The following is a 16,264-nucleotide window of genomic DNA, read 5'->3' as shown; positions in this document are numbered from 1 at the left end:
ATTTTTTAAAATAAAATAAACTGAATTAATAAATTTGTTTACATAAATAATTATAGTATCATAATTACTTACTTAGAACTTTCTGGAATAAAGATGCCTACCAGAAACTTTTTTCACTTATTGCATCCTCAACCTGCTCTAGCCTTCTAAAACTCAGGCCCCAAATTTCTTGTCCTTCATCTAATATTACCTTGAATCTTAAACACTTTAAGAAGAAAATATCCTCTACAAGAAAGAAAAAGGACCATTGGGTGGGAAAGTATAGCTGTAAGTCTTTAATCTCTCCCTTTTAACCTATTTTACTCCACAAATTTGTAAAGAGACTCATCAAGGATATGCACTCTCTGTCACCACACACATATCTCCTTAACAATCTTCATCTAATACAAATTACTACAAAAGATGCTATTCAAATAGACCAAGTAATAGTTTGCATGGTATTATAACGAAGACTATTTACTTATACAGTATACTCAATAGAAATTGATGACTACCAGCACTCAGCAGGTATGAAATGCCGTTTCAATTCATTCAGAGAAAGAAAAACAAAAAGTCCAAATAAAATCATTAAACTAGCTTCCAAGCTATTTTACAATATTTGTTACTTCGGTCAAAGTAGTGCTAGAAAAGTAAACAGCATTCTGCAACAGCTTATTCTAGCTCGTGGAAATAAAATCTGGGTACCATCAGTAAAAATATTTCAGCTAACATCGGTGAGTCTGTTTAAATACAATCCAATATAATTCAACTAGTGTGCCCAATCAGTGTTTCTCAAAGATTCAATTTTAATTCTGTTTTAACAGGAAGAAATATGACAAGGAAAGAATTGTGATGCATTTCTTTTATGTACACTTGTTCTACTTTATATCTAATCAATATCAACTACCCTAATATTCTCCTTTTGGAACTGCTGGTTTAGTATATTGCTTTCTAGGCCTACTTCCTTCTCCATTCAAAATAATGTACACGGAGTCAATTCAGAAAACACTCAAAAAGCAAAACACATTCATGGGGATGAGGAAAAAAGCTAGAGAGCTAGCATAGGACAGTCAGGAATCAATGATGAAAGAGGGAAATAACCTAATGTTTAACAATGTTAGTAAAACTTTATGATAAAGATGCAAACAACAAATTAAGTTTTATAAGTGAGGTATGCTAAAATGAACTATCAACCAATATAAATACAGAGCATGATCTGAGTCTGACAATTAAATATACTAAAGCTATAAACACATCCTGAATGTCTTAGCCATAATCAGTAGATTATATTGAATCCCCTTATCAACAAACGTATATAAAAATGAAGGACATGCTTGATTACATGAGATATGTAATTCACAGAATGGCAGAAAGTTTGCCAAGAGAAGAAAATTGTTACAAGCGTAGGAGGTGACATTCCATTTCTTAAACTGAGTTGAATGTGTATAAATGTTGGCTACATTGTTATTCTTTATATTTTATACATTTTTAAATGTCATTTCATATGTAGTTAATACTTATGAAACAATGTTTAAGTGTGAGAAAATCTGAGCAAACAATTGACGATGGAAGAAGTAAAATGTACATATGCATCCAATCCATTTTTGTTAATTACTTTTAAAAATAAAATAGAGGTCATAAAACTGAGTGGTAGAAAAAACAGAGAATTTCTCCTTAATTTTCCTGGAGAAAATTAGCAGTAAAAATTTACTGGTGCTTTTAAAGAGATAGTATACACACACACACACACACACACACACACACACACACAGACCCCAAACTACTTGAAAGTAACTTTCTACCTCTAAAGTTTTCCCCAAAGCCAAATATTTCCCTAACCACATAAAAAGTACTGATACTCCTCTACTCGTAATCCCAGAAATAAATTAAAAAAATAAATTCCTAAAGAGAAATATTCATATTGTATATTTTGGTGTATTTGTAGGCTTAACATTTATGTGTCTTACTACTTACTTAGATTTATACACATGTGTAGTATTTGCTTTATGATGGGAACCTGCATTTTAATGTGTGTCAATACTAATTTGGTTGGGAGGGTAATACAGTATACTGGCGAAGAGCACAGAATGTGGAGCCAGAGTTCCTGAGTTGAAACAGCCCTTCTACTTGCTAGCTAAATCATCTTGGGCAAGCTATTTAACATCTCTGTGTTTTAGTTTCTTAACCGTAAAATGGAAATAACAGTACATACCTCATTGGGTAATGAAACTGATTAAAACATGTATAACACGTCTAGTACAGAGCAGGTGCTATGTAAGGACGAGGTAGTACTACTAGTACTACTTCTGGTAATGGTACTGCACCATATTCCCAAATATTGAAAATATTTTTAGCAACTTGAATTATGAACTAAAATTAGATACTATTAAAAATAGACATTAAATCTGAAGACTGATTAACAGTAAGTTAAAAGCCCTGCAAGCCCTGCAACTTTGAAAAAAATAGGTGATTAATAAATCTACATAATCACTCTATCAAGAACAATCTAAGGAGAGTGGCTTCCTGAAGTGCAACTATCAATTTCTTCCCTTACACAAGGGGGCAGTGATAACAAGAAAAGAATGGGGCTCTGCAACACCTCTTCCTACAGACAGTAGGGGGTGGCAGTACATATGGCTTACAGTCAGAACAAAACAGGAAGACCCAACAGAACTGCTCTTTATTCTCTCTGGCCTTCTCCTCTCCACTTTAGCCCCAACATAGCCGCTAGGTGAGGGATATATCTACAGAAAAGACCAAAACCCAAAATGAATCATCAAGGAAAATCCAGTTTTGTCTTTGAAGTAAAATGATATCTCAACGGCTGAATTTGGATCTAGGAGGAAGCCAATCATTGTGAATTTTCCAATTCTGGCAAATTACTTACTATTCTTATTGTAAGAACAACATTCAGGCAAGTACTTCAATTTCGCTACAGGAATTAAAGCATATTAATAAAACACTGAAATCTATCAATACTTAACTATATCCTAATGAACACATCCAGATATTTCTGCTTGTTTCATAGTATATAGACAGTAATTGAATGTATACATATAAGTTACATTAAATAGCTCATGGAGCTAGCTGTCTTTTGTTACTTCAGAAATTCTAGCTATGTTCCGACAATCCTCTCAAAACACATATGTTCTCTTTAAATGGAAGTTACAATGTTTTGCAGCATGTGGGTAATAGCAGATAGATAGATAGATAGATAGATAGATTTAATGTTTTATTTTTTGAGCTCACATTCTGAAGATGATCTACCTGAGAAATGATGGAAGAAGCACTCCACTGACAGAATCCATATTGTTGCTTTTTATGCCACATTTACTGTATTCCATTTTCCCCCCTTTCTTGCCACCCCAACACCAAGAACATGCAAGAAAATATCACTCCTGTCATTCACTGTAATTAACCATTGCAATTACTTTTGGCTCCAACCCCTCAAAACGCCTGAAAATTTATCCCTTTTGTTCACCATATTGTTTTTGTTTTCCTCATTCCAGATATTTTCACCTGTGTAAAAATGAAGAAAGGGATACATCAAAAATTTTCCCTTTGCCTAATTATCTTCAACTTAGAATTATGGTCTAGATGGGGGGGGTGGGATTTGTATGTTTGTTTTTTTTCTTTTCTGGGAGAGGAGCAGAGAGTGAAAGACACCCAAAACATCAAATCTTCTTCATGTTAATTATCACTGTTTATGTCCTGTGATAAACATTTTAAACATTCCACACCTGGAATAGAAGACAGGATACAATTGTATCAGTGCTCTACATGCTGATGTCAAAACCTGGAATTATTTTCGCCCTATTTTTTTCACAACCAGACTCAATTTGCTTTTTCCTTTCAGGTGGGTACTATCTCTATCTCAAAAAATTGCGTATCATAGCTCCTCTCGATTTCCTGTGATAAAATATCTAGCAATGAGCCTTATTAATCCTTTCTTACACTACGCCTCCTTTCCCAGGGGAATTATCAGTATCACTAATAACATTTCCACCATGAATTTCAATGCCACACAGGCCAACCCACCCTGTGCCTTACCTGGCACATTTCACAACTACTTTTATGCTGCATTCTGGGGGCACATTTTGCAACTCGTTCTGCACCACATTCCCTGCCACGTTTAGCAATCTGCTTCGCATCTCATCCTGGGTCCCCGTCATCCGGAGACTCTGTCGGTACCAAATTCCATGACACCTTCGGTGACACCGAAGTGACCGACCCCAGACCCATCTAAAGCCACCCTGAGTGCCACATTTGGAGCCAACCTTCCCCACGCCTTGGACACCGGAGGCACTTCGCTGCTCATTTGGCTGTCTCCCCGCTCGCTCCCGCCCCTCTCCCTGGAGCCCAGGCGTTGGAGATGAACGCCCCTGTCACTGAAGCGACCTTTCCTTCCCCGGCTCCCCCGGGTCTCTTACCTGCCGCTCTGAGGGGCTCGCTGCACCTCGGGGTCAAGCCCCAGTCCCCGGGGTCTTCTAGGAAATCTGCGCCGCCCGCCGGCGCCGCCCGTGATTCCCAGAGCACCTCGCTGCGTTCCGACGCCCGCGGTGGGTCTGCGCCCGGGAAAGGCGCGGCGGGGCCTCGAGGCCGGCGAGCACAACCCGCGGCGGTTCTCCTGTCAGTGGCGGCGCGGTTGCAGGATCTCGCCCCTTAGCGCAGCGGCGGCGGCGGCGGCGGTAGCGGCGGCGGGCGCCTCGCTCCGCCTCGCGCGCGGTACAGCCGGGAGGTGAGCGCGAGGGGGATGGGAACGGGGGCGGGGCCGCCCGGAGGAGGCGCAGAGGGCGGCGGCGGCGGGAGGGCAGCGCCTGCGGCCTCGGGCCCGGCGCTCAGTGGGATCGCAGCTTCCCCCTCCCGACGGGCGGCTAGCGTGAGGCGGCTATGCCAGTGGGCCCCGCCGGATCAGCGCGCCCAGCAACCCGTGCCCAACCGGCCGCTCGCTAGCGCCGCCGCCGCGCCGGGGGCGTCGCACCCTTCGAGGCCGCCCGCAGCCCCGCCCCCTCCGGACTGGAGTGGGGAGGGGCGGGAGCGCGGAGGGAGCGCGCGTGCGTGAGGGCGCGTGCGTGGTGGAGCGCGCGCGCCCGCGCCCCCGCCCCCTCCACAGTTTGGGGTGGGGAACTACTAGGAAAGAGAGCGCAGACCGAACCCTTTGCTGTGCTGGGAGGTTGGGCACTGGCTTTGCCGCTCTGTGAGGTCTGGGCATTTCTTGTTCCCTCAGGGAGCTGTTACTGGTGGGGTCGCAGGCAATTAGTGGGGAAGAGGGGAGGAAGCTCAATAGCAGACAAGGCCCTAGTCGGCTCCGCCTCCAGAGGTGATGTCACTCTCGAGGTGCTGCTGCTGTCACGTGCGCCCACTTCTGGGCCTGTCCTCCTGCTTTGATGGCCAGAACGTTCCTGTAGATGTCGCCCACTTCGGTCACCTTAAGCACGTATCACTCCTAGAATCATCGAACCCTACGAATGTCAGTTATTCCTTCCCTATGCGCAATTCTAGAGTGTAGACTGCTTCAAAATGCCACAGTTGACTAAGGTGGGAATCGGAATGAAGTGGAAAACCAGCAATGGGTGGGAGAGAAGTAGTGGGGAGGGAAAAGAGAGAAGGGAGGCTGTTATCTATCATAATTGCTGAAAATTCACCAACCACAACTTGAGAGCTTGAGGTGAAGTTGTGATGCTGCTTCTGTCACTCCCCGGTTGGACAAGAAGTAAAGTGGTTTTAAAAGCCAATGGGCAAAGCACAGAAAGCCACCACATTAAAGCCTCCTTGAAGGTCATTCCTCTCTCCACCCTCTACCTAGATCGTCTTCTCTTTTACTCTTCCTTTCCCTTGCATCATAAAACAGCAAGTCAACTGTGGAAGATATGTGCACATAAATTTTTTCCTGTGCTATGAAATGATGCAAAGCAATCACTATTACATGCCCTGCCTGGCTAGTCTTTCCTTCCATAAACTGAGAGGACCTTTCATGGTCATCCATTTCCTAATGAGATGCCATGATTAGAAATAGATGCACCAAATTACTTCAGCCAAGAAACCTGTGTCTGTGGAGTTTCTTAAAGAGGTTGGTTTGTTTGATAACAGACCTTGACTCTACTTTATCCAGGAGTTTCTTTGGTTTTTTAAAAATTAGTATTAATTTCAGAATATACAAGAAATTGAATACAAAGCCAACAGCTAGTCTCTACAGTGAGTGCTTGAAAAGTTAGAGCTAGAGCAGCTTTGAATGCTACAGCTAAAATGGTAAAGTGAAGGAGTGGCCTATGGAATCTTTGGGTGATAACTCCAAAAAGTTAGATTACTCTCAAATCAATCTATGGTGATAGAAACGGAGTATTGATTTCTTATGGGGGAATTAACTGAGAGGGGCAGGAGGGAGTATTCTGGGTTGCTGGATATGTTCAATATCTTGACTTAGTTCTTGATTACAAAGGTTAGTATATGTGCAAAAATGTTTGTGTATCTTTACTGTATCTCAGTTTTTGAGCATCACACAAAGAGGCATTACAATGTCATCACGATTGAAATCAGGAAACCTAGGTTTGAATTTCAGTGTTATCCACCATTTACCAGTTATGTGATCTTGAGCAACTCTGTGAGCCTTGTTTGCTTCATCTATCTAATGTGGGTGATGATACCTCACAGGATGGTTATAAAGATTAAATGAAATTATGTTTGAAAAATACTTAGCACAGAGTCTGGTATATAAGTGCTCAGAAACAGTAGCAATTATGTTATTCTTCTTGCACTCAAATTTACCCTATTTAATTCTCCATTGGCCTTGTTTGTTTATTTTAAAGATTACTTTGTATCTAAGCTTTGCCTGAGAGTTTCACTGAGGCTAATAACATTCCTTTCCTTAAGAATTAACAAAAGGCAGTCAGGGGTGTAACGTGTTGATTGTCAAACTCGTTCAGGTGGCAGCACTCAGAAATTATGGTGCTCATTCTGGAACACCATGAAATATTGATAGATTTAATTCAGCCATATGGACTTGATACAATTTTACCAGCATTAAATCTGGCTATATTATGTTTGTGCAGATCACCACATATTTAAAAAACTATGTATTTTTTAGAAACAATGTCTGTATTTTTCCTTTAAGATTTGTTTGCAACTTTCCACAAGGTAGAAAGTCCCAAAAGTTTAATAAAAATGCACAAAATGAAAACCTTTAAATCCATTTTTCCTAGAAATTAGAAAAACACCATAAGTGTTCCATTTTAGCAGCAGAGCTCTTTATTGGGTTTCCCCACAGTAAGCTCTAATAGCTGTGACCCACAGGGTCTCTTGTTCTGACTCACTGTCCTCATCATACTTCTAAAGATCAGTCTCCATTTCTTTTGGCTGACCTTTCCCAAATCCCATGTTCACACTGGGCAGTGCCAGTGCCCACCGGAATGAACTCACTGCTTCACTGTTTTCATCATCTAACATGATTCTATTCAGCAATTTTCTTCCATGTAGTTCTGCTGTTAAGCCTTGCAATTTGCTGCCACATTTTGACTTTGTGTGGGAAACACCCTGTCCCTGACAGAGGTAAAGGAAGGGTTACAGTAGGGATGGAGAGCAACATTATAGAGAAAATCACTTCTGTTCTCAACTCCTTTCCCTGATTTCCTTTTCTGTCACTAATACCTGAAATCCTGAGAATGCTAATTTTTTTACCTACTAAACAACCATTCTAAGCAAGATGATAATTTAGTCTATAACTTAAACTTGGAAACATAATGTATGCTATGTAGGAAGAACCTGCAATAATTGTCCATAAAGTAGTCCAACCTTACCCTATACTTCCCCACTTTTCAGTGCCATCTATATTATTCAAAGTACCATTTCTTAGTCTATCAACTCTGCACAATCACTCACCTCTATATGTCTTTGCCTGGCAACTCTAAGTCTCTTAAGTAAACCATCAGGCCCACCTTTTTCTACCTTTTCCCTCAACTCTCTCCCTATTGAATAAAGAGCCATTGATTGATTGATTGCCTACTGGCTTTAAATACTTTACTAAATGCCTTATATATAGTACCTCATTTAATTCTCAAACATCCTATCAGGTAAGTATTATTCTCTCAATTTTCTAGATAGAAGGGAAGAGGCTCTGAGAGGTTAAATGGCCAGCTCAAGGTCACACTAAATGGAAGGCAGAGCCACAATCTGAACCCAAACATAAACTTTATCCTCTATCAGTTACCCTCAGGATAATACTACATAAAATGTAAATGAGAATACAGAATACATCTTGTGAAAAATGTGAACATGTTTCACAATGCAAATGCTCCTGAAAAATTGGTGTAAGGAAATTTTTCATTGATTGGTTTTCATACTCTCATTTCTTTTTTTCTTTAATTGATGACTTCTAATTCGATAGCTTCAACAATTCCCCACCAACTCCCACTTCAGCCTTTTGATGAATATTTAATAATTTCTAGACTAATACTTCAGAGTATTTCTACATAGAGGAGCTACTACTTAAAAGAAATTTCTAGTAAATCTCTGTTTTTGGTAAGTAAAAAATTCATGTACAATGTATATAAGCAACACTCCATATATTTTTACACTGACATTTATAATACATTTATAATACTTGCTTGACAAGTATTTGTGCCTACTAGTATGTATATAACTGTGGGAAGTGCCGCAGGGCACATTTAATTAATTTGAGAGATGTCTTGCCTGCTAGAACCTCATCATCTGTTTGGAAAACAAAATGTTTAAAACATTTAAATATTAATACAACGTATTATAGAATTAGGTGTCAACATGAGTAAAACAATAAGTTCTGTAATAATTCGTAAGAGGGAGAGAGATAAATTTGCCTGGAATGGTATAGGACCGCTTCTTGAGGAAAGTAGAATAGGAAAAATACGTAGATGGAGAGAAGGAAGGATTAATCCAGGAAGGACTAGTCCAGGAAGGGCCTGTGAGAATCAACAAAAGTTCAGAGCAGGAAATGACAACTCTTAGGTCAAAGAAAGACCCTCTTTTGGACATGAGTTGCTTTCTTAACAAATTGGTGTGAACTACAATGTTGCAAGACTAACTACAATGTTGCAATGTTAGACTACATGTTGCAAGTCTAAAAAACAAACCAGTAAGCAAAAGTGTGGATGAATAAAGGAGTATTTACTAATCAGGAAATAAAACATCATTTGATAAGAGTTTGGAAAGGTGGGCCAGCACCAAACTGCAGAGGGTCCTGCCCAGGAAAGGGGACAAGACAACAGTGTTTAAAACATTCATCTAATACACAGGGTGGATTTGAGCAAGGAAGGAAACGTAGTAAGTGTCTGGTTAAGAAGGTATTACTATTTAATGAGCTAAAGAAGATGACAGCAGATAGTCAAGAATTGTGGCAGTAGAAATAGAAAGGAATAGTTCCAATCGCCATTGCATGGGATGAATTAACAGGACTTTCTGAATAACTGAATGCAGTGTGTAAAGAACAGTGAGAAATCAACATACAACAGATGACAAGACTAACTGTCTAGAAGATTGTGGTACCAGTGACAGAAGCAGGGAGTCGGACTGGTTTGAAAGAGAAGAGAGAGCTGTTTGGGCTTATTTTTTATTTGTAGTAGTTTTTTACTCTTTTGAGTTACAAATCACTTCATTTGAGAATCTGATGGAACCCATGGATCCTTTCTTAGGAAAAACAATGTATTCATACTTTACATAATATGTAATTTGTAGTGGACACCCATAGAACTGATTGCCAGAGCTCTTGAACGAAGCAGAGCCCATAGAGCCCTTCCTGAAAAATGTATACGTTATATCCAAAGAATCAAGCGAGTCTCTCCCTACTGTGTTTCCCTGAAAATAATAAATTATATTAATTTTTGCTCCAAAGACTCATTAGGACTTATGTTCAGGGGATGTCATCCTGAAAAAATCATGCTAGGGCTTACTTTCCAGTTAGGTCTTATTTTCAGGGAAACACACTAGTAGCTGAAGTTATGGATGCTGTGTTTCCTAACGTGTGAGTCTGAGAAACAGAATTCTCAAATGCAGAATGAGAGGAGAGAGAGAGAGAGAGAGAGAGAGAGAGAGAGAGAGAGAGAGAGAGAATATATCCTAATGACATTTTAGTCCATGGATCCATCACATTCCTATTTTTGGATTCCAGGAGATACTCTCGTCTTTTATTGAAATTCCTCCATGGTGAAGCCTGTTAAGTTGCATTTCTGCCTCATACATACGGGTGTTCTGCTTAATTCACAGATTAAAGATATTAATTGAAACCCACGAGTAGGCTCCAGGTAAGAACTTCTAAGTTAAGCTAATGGAAAGTCACCCAAGTGGAAATAGGCAGTAGACATGTGGAATATAGGTGAGAAAGGGAAGGAAACGAATGCTCAAAGAGAGGGAATACATCACAGGTCTTTAAGAGCAAGGACCCCAGACCCAGATTTACCGTACTCAAATCCCAATTCAACCATTTACTAAATGTGTGACCTCAAGCAAGTAATTCTACATTTCTAGATCTCAGAATACACATCTGTGAACTGGGGTTTAAAAACGATACCCCCTTATAGCAATGATGTGAGGATTAAGTTAGTACATGTAGAAGTACCTTGCCCGTAGCAAATCTCTATGGGCCATCATTCAATTTCACAGGACTATGCCTAGGCATTTCACATATTTTATATTATTTAATCTAATCCTCATAAAAACTTTATAGGGTCGGACCTATTATTCCCATTATATGTGAGGAAAACACCGAAGCTCAAAAATAACTTACCCCAGGTCCCACAGTAAGAGACAAAAACCAAATTAAAATGCCAATTTGGAATATTTGACTAGAAAATAAATAGGATTTTTATTACCATTAGTAGAGCATACTGCCTATCCTAAGAATTAATGTATCAAAATAAGGGGAGGTGGTAACCCTAAAATATAGAAAATGGGAGTCAGAGAGTAAAACATTAGCATCACTGCCAGGGGAAGGTGGGAGTGCCCTGGCCTTTGGGCTCAACCTGTCTAGTCCTGTGGGGGGCATATACTTAGTAGAGAGCTGGATATACCTGGCTAACAGAGCTAAATGTCATTAAACATTTAAATCATACAACCTACCCCAATTCCTGTTAATACTTACTGAATTTATATCCACAAGATCTTAAGGTCCATGATGGCAGTGAATATGTCTGCCTTGTTCACAGCTGTACCTCTCACCTCTATGTGGCACATATATCCAGATATATGGCATATATATATATATATATATATATATATATATATATATATATATATACATACACACACACACATACTTAGCATATATCTGAGACTTGAATTTATGAAACAATCAAGTAAATCTGTAAAAAGGGAGATGGAAAGATTGTTCTCACCAACATAAGCATTCTAATCCATGTACAAGTTTCCATTGTGAAATAAAAAATTGGCCCTCTGGAAAATATAATCATTTCTTATGATTTTAGGTACCCTGAACCACCCTCCCAGAGTCCACTCAACTCTAGGTTATGGACAAGCTAGGATTCATGGGCCTGTAAAACTGAGGATGAGACTCTGGACCAAGTTGATCTTTCAACCAATCTCCCTCAAACAACCCTCACTTTATTGTCATGCCCCTTCAGTTCATAACTTGACACTATGAAATTAATTTACCAGTAAAAGTTAGATATCTTACTTTATGGGCTGAACCTTGGGAACATTTCTATCTGGAGAAAGGGGAAGCAAGCAGAGAAGACAAAGAGCAACAGGCAGAAAGCACATCTGTATGTCTGGTGCTGCTTTAGACAAAGACCTCTTTCTCACTCCTCTATAGAGTTTGAAGGTATTTAGTATTGATCATGTATATTTTATAAAAGACATTTGGACTAGAAAAGGAGGATAAATAAAGTTCCATTTGGAACTCCTTATAGGTAGACCTCTAGTTTATTTCCTACCCAGTTTCTTACTTAATACATTCCTGGGAACATGTACAAAAGTTGATTATGAAAAAATTAAATGTACTGCGTATTACCAAAGCATTTTTCCCAGAGAGCTGAAAAATAGTATTCAATTCCTAATTGCAACTCACTTTTAAGATATGATCTTTGATAAAGTATTTCTAGCATGTATTGCATTTTCTAATTTTGACCTAGGCTAGAGTCACTGCTTTGTATATAGCTAACAACTCATCTTTGCTCAGTTGTATGTATTGTTTAGGAAACCTATGTTTCTTATTACTAGTATGAGCATTTTCAATTTTCCACTTTCTACTCATATTTATAAATAGTGGTAAAAAGTGTAATAAAGTAATAGCATGAACAAATTCCAAAAGTGGTGATGCTGCTGAAAATAACCTTGTGACTGGTAGGCTATGCCACTGTGTAAGAATTTAAAATGTTCCTTCATCAACAAGTGCATAAATGTCACAATTCAATGTACTAAAAAATGACTGAGGAATGGCAGTATATAAGAAAGTTTGAGTTGATCTAAAGTTGAAACCATAAATATTGATGTCCACCTATTTTGCACTCATAGTTGACTTTTTTTTTCAAGGGCAATTTTCCCTTGAAATCACAACACTGTCATCAAGTGTATTGTGCCCAAATAAAAGGTGGTGCCACTGGCCCACCCCTAATAAGACATGAAGTTTGAGTTGATCCTCTAACAGTAGTATTTGTTTTATTGAACCTGCCCTTTCCTGTCATTCAAAGCACCTACATAATTACAAGGTAGTTAGTAAATAATAGGAGGGACAATCAGCAGCAAAGGGAAAATGATTTACAGAAAATGACCACACAATCATGGTTGAGCACTGCAGTGCTTATCAATTAGTCATGAGTAAAAGTATAGATAAGAGTACAGTAGAATTGTGTAAATTGCCTTTGTTTTCATATAATGGAATACATTTCATTTCTTTTCAGTCAAAAGAGGCTTTAGACAAGAAATGATTTTTTTTTTTAACATAGGGAATTATAGCATTGTTGTGAAATGTAAACAGGTTTTAATTGTGAAAAAGAGGTGGGAGGAAGAAAAGGTAGGGGAAATGAAGGTTTTAGATTGGAACTTATCACACGCGTCTGAAGCCCAATGAACAATTTATCTAGGTTTAGTCAGCCCAGCCTGACACACAATATCAAAGGAACAAAAGAAAGTAAAGAATCAGAATTTAGTAGGAGAAAAGTCAGCGGAGCATTTTAATGTTATGTTACCAACCTAATTGTAATGAAACTTCATTTATGGGGAACTTGGCTATCTGACAATCTCATCAATTTGAAGCACAGCAAAGAACCAAGAAAGTAAAGGAGACGGAAAAAGACCTCTGTAGAAACAAAATAGAGATCACTACAGTCCATGCCCTAAAGATTCTGCCCATTACTCCTAAAGATTCATCGAAGTCCTTTCTCAGAGGCTATTAATTTTTACTTGGATTCAATTTTAAGACCTGGCAACCTGGTTTCCAAACTCATAAAAAATTAAAAGCAGTAAACTAGAAGAGGGAGGAGAAACTACCACAAGAAGGCATGTAGATAGCCATGAGAAGCGAAAGCTAGAACTCTGTCAGCAGGGTAGAAATGAAAAAAGGCCTTAAAAATGACTTAATGATCAAAAAGCACAGCAATTTAGTGACTTGAGCATAGGAGGAGACAGCCCTACCTGCCTCTATAGGCTTTAGGGATGAAATTTTAAAAACTGATTCTATATTAACCCTGAGTAATCAAGAAAATTAAATTACATCCAGTATAAAGGCGTTCCCTGAGTTATGCAGCACTCAACTTTATGTAAACAGTTCCATAAAGGCACATACATTTTTGAAGATGTGGGAGATTTTATATCACATTGAGAAATGCAAAGAAGTGAGGAGTACACGTGAGCACTGCAAAGAAAACAGTCAGGGCCAGAAGTTACAGGTATGAGGAGATAATGATTTTCCGTGTCTTGCATGGCTTTTGTTCCCACACAGATTCTCACTGCATCAGCTTGTGTTATGACACTGCTATTTGTTTACTCGCCATTTTGTTACTTTCTAATCTTGTCCAAAAAGTGGCTAAGTGATAGGAAGAATGCAGGACCAGTTTGTCAGAGTCAGTAAACTGAATAAGAGCAAAATATTAAAAACTTTAAACATGTATGAAGATAGTTTCAATTTACCCTAATTTTATGTTATCCAAGACCTTTCAGGGAATATATGTATTATGCATAAGAAAGAGAAATATCACAGGAATATATGTTAAGGAATAACCCAAACTAGAACAAAGATTTATGTGAAAAGATGTTCATTAGAGTAGTGGGTACCAAAATTTAGCAAAAAAATAATGAAGGCAATCTAATCTACCAACCTTAAGGAATGATTAAATAATGTCACATAAATATTTGATGGGTAAGTATGCAAACATAAAAGCTATATTTTTATCAGTCAGGTAATTTGGCATAACTTTAAGTTAAAAATAGGATACAGGATATGTGCAGAATAAGCTCAACAACATACAAAATATACAGAAAGAAGATGGGATGAAAAGAGCTCAATAATTGCCAAAAAAAATTTTTAAATCCTAGGAAAAAACTATATGTCCAATGCCCACACAAAGAAAACTATAAATATTTACTGAAAGAAATTTTAAAAAACTGAATAAATGAAAAGGCATATCATGTTCCCTAATAGGAAGACTCAATATTGTAAAGATGCCATTTTACACAAATAATTTACAAATTCAATGCAATTCAAATCAAGATTACAATAGGATTTTTAACTAAATTGATATGCTAATTCTAAAATCCATCTGGAAGAGTACATACTTAAAAATAGCTAGGACTTTTTTTTTTTTTTAAAGTATATTGAGGCACCTCTTCCTACCAGATATTAAAACATACACAACCACAGTAATTAAAGTGTGATATTGGCTCACAAATAGAAAATTAGGTTAATGAAAGAGGAATAACTCATCAGCTACTGACACAAACATGTGGAAGTACTTCAAATAATTGAGAATAGGTGTTGGGACAATTGGTTATCTCTTAAAGAAAAAAGAAGACATCTCTCTTACATCCACCATTCAAAAATAAATTAATTAACTTCCTCTTCCCTGGGACTAGATAGCTGGAGCCAAGCAGGCAGCAGGGTGGGGCTGAGGAAACAACTAACATGGCTGGGAGATGTGTTATATACAGGGGTATTTGGCAAATGAAACACATGGAGGATGATGGGAACAGGTTCCTCTCTGTCAAAGAAGGAAGTTACAAGAAAGTGGGAAGCCTAAAATGAACTCTGGAGTGTGGGACAGGAGAAATTAGTGTGAACTCAAAGTTTTATCTATTTCCTGATTTGGACGCTTGTGCTCAGTTTATATAGGAGAAACTTTTAGGAAATACACACTGAAGTATTTAGAGGTAAGGGCTTCATGTCCACAGTGTATCAGATGTCTCAGTGAACCATAAAAATATAAAGTATGTAGTATATAACATATATGTGGGATTGGGGAGAGAGAAGAGTGTGATGAAATGATAACTGGTGAATCAAGGTGAAGAGGATATGGGATTTCATTATGTTACTCTTGCAACATTTCTGTAAATTTGAAATTATTTCAAAATAAAAAGTTTAAAAATAATTTCCAGATGTATCAAAAAACCTAAATAATTCTACTTCTTGGAATCTATCCTTCCAAATATCCTTATATGTACACAAGGATGTAGTATGTGAGTAAGAATTCTTATTTCTTGATCATACAGAAAAATGAGAAATATAGGAAATATGTACCAATGGGGAATGGTTAAATAAATTATAGTATATCCATATCATGGAATGATGTGCAGGCATAAAAAAGAATAAGGTAGATTTATATGTACTGACATGGAAAGATCTCGAGGATATATCGTTAAATGGAAAAGCAAGGGATAGGCCAAGAGGTAGAATATGATCCCATTTATGTTTTTTAAAAAAGTTTTTAAAGACCAGCTTTGTGTGTGTGTGTGTGTGTGTGTGTATGCTTATAAACAAATAAAAAACAGTCTAAAAGAAGACACACCAAACTATTAGGCATGGTTAATTCTAGGGAAAGAGAATAATACAATACTTTCCAAGTTTTCCATAGTGACCATGTAATACTTTCACTATCAGTTGAAAAAAGCCTAAGTACAAAAAGGCAGGAACATACACATCCTGAAAGATTTCCTCTCAAGCTGATTGTAATATTTAATACTGGGAATTACCTTTAGTTATCTGGAAAGTTCCTAGTCCAAGCCTCACATGTAGAGAATTGGCCTTGCCGTGGACTGTGCCCAGGTACACTTTATCATTAACTTAATAGAGGATTAGGCAGCCTGCTGAGCC

At 38.2% G+C, this 16,264-nt stretch overlaps 1 protein-coding gene and 1 long non-coding RNA gene across 10 annotated transcripts in view; one reads left to right on the top strand and one right to left on the bottom strand.

Annotated features, from left to right (window-relative positions):
* Window positions 1–16,264, bottom strand: part of TANC2 (tetratricopeptide repeat, ankyrin repeat and coiled-coil containing 2) — a 341,035-nt gene that overhangs the window by 271,050 nt on the left and 53,721 nt on the right. For 3 of the 9 annotated variants that reach the window (XM_074320173.1, XM_074320174.1, XM_074320179.1), the window contains exon 1: window positions 4,410–4,981. The exons of 1 other annotated variant lie outside the window; for it this stretch is intronic. The gene's annotated coding sequence lies outside the window, so the exon portion shown is untranslated. Of the gene's footprint in view, window positions 1–4,409; window positions 4,982–16,264 lie in introns of those variants that run through there. 5 more of the 9 variants (XM_074320172.1, XM_019732927.2, XM_074320170.1 and 2 more) reach the window with 4 other exon arrangements.
* Window positions 4,581–16,264, top strand: part of LOC141568922 (uncharacterized) — a 71,935-nt gene continuing 60,251 nt past the window's right edge. Inside the window, exon 1 of the long non-coding RNA XR_012492250.1 lies at window positions 4,581–4,717. This is a non-coding gene — a long non-coding RNA (uncharacterized LOC141568922). The remainder of the gene's footprint in view (window positions 4,718–16,264) is intronic.

Source organism: Rhinolophus sinicus, linkage group LG15, assembly GCF_036562045.2.
Source record: "Rhinolophus sinicus isolate RSC01 linkage group LG15, ASM3656204v1, whole genome shotgun sequence".
NCBI lineage: Eukaryota > Metazoa > Chordata > Mammalia > Chiroptera > Rhinolophidae > Rhinolophus > Rhinolophus sinicus.
The sequence above is the reverse complement of the archived record's forward strand: the minus strand, read 5'-3'. Positions and strand labels throughout refer to the sequence as shown.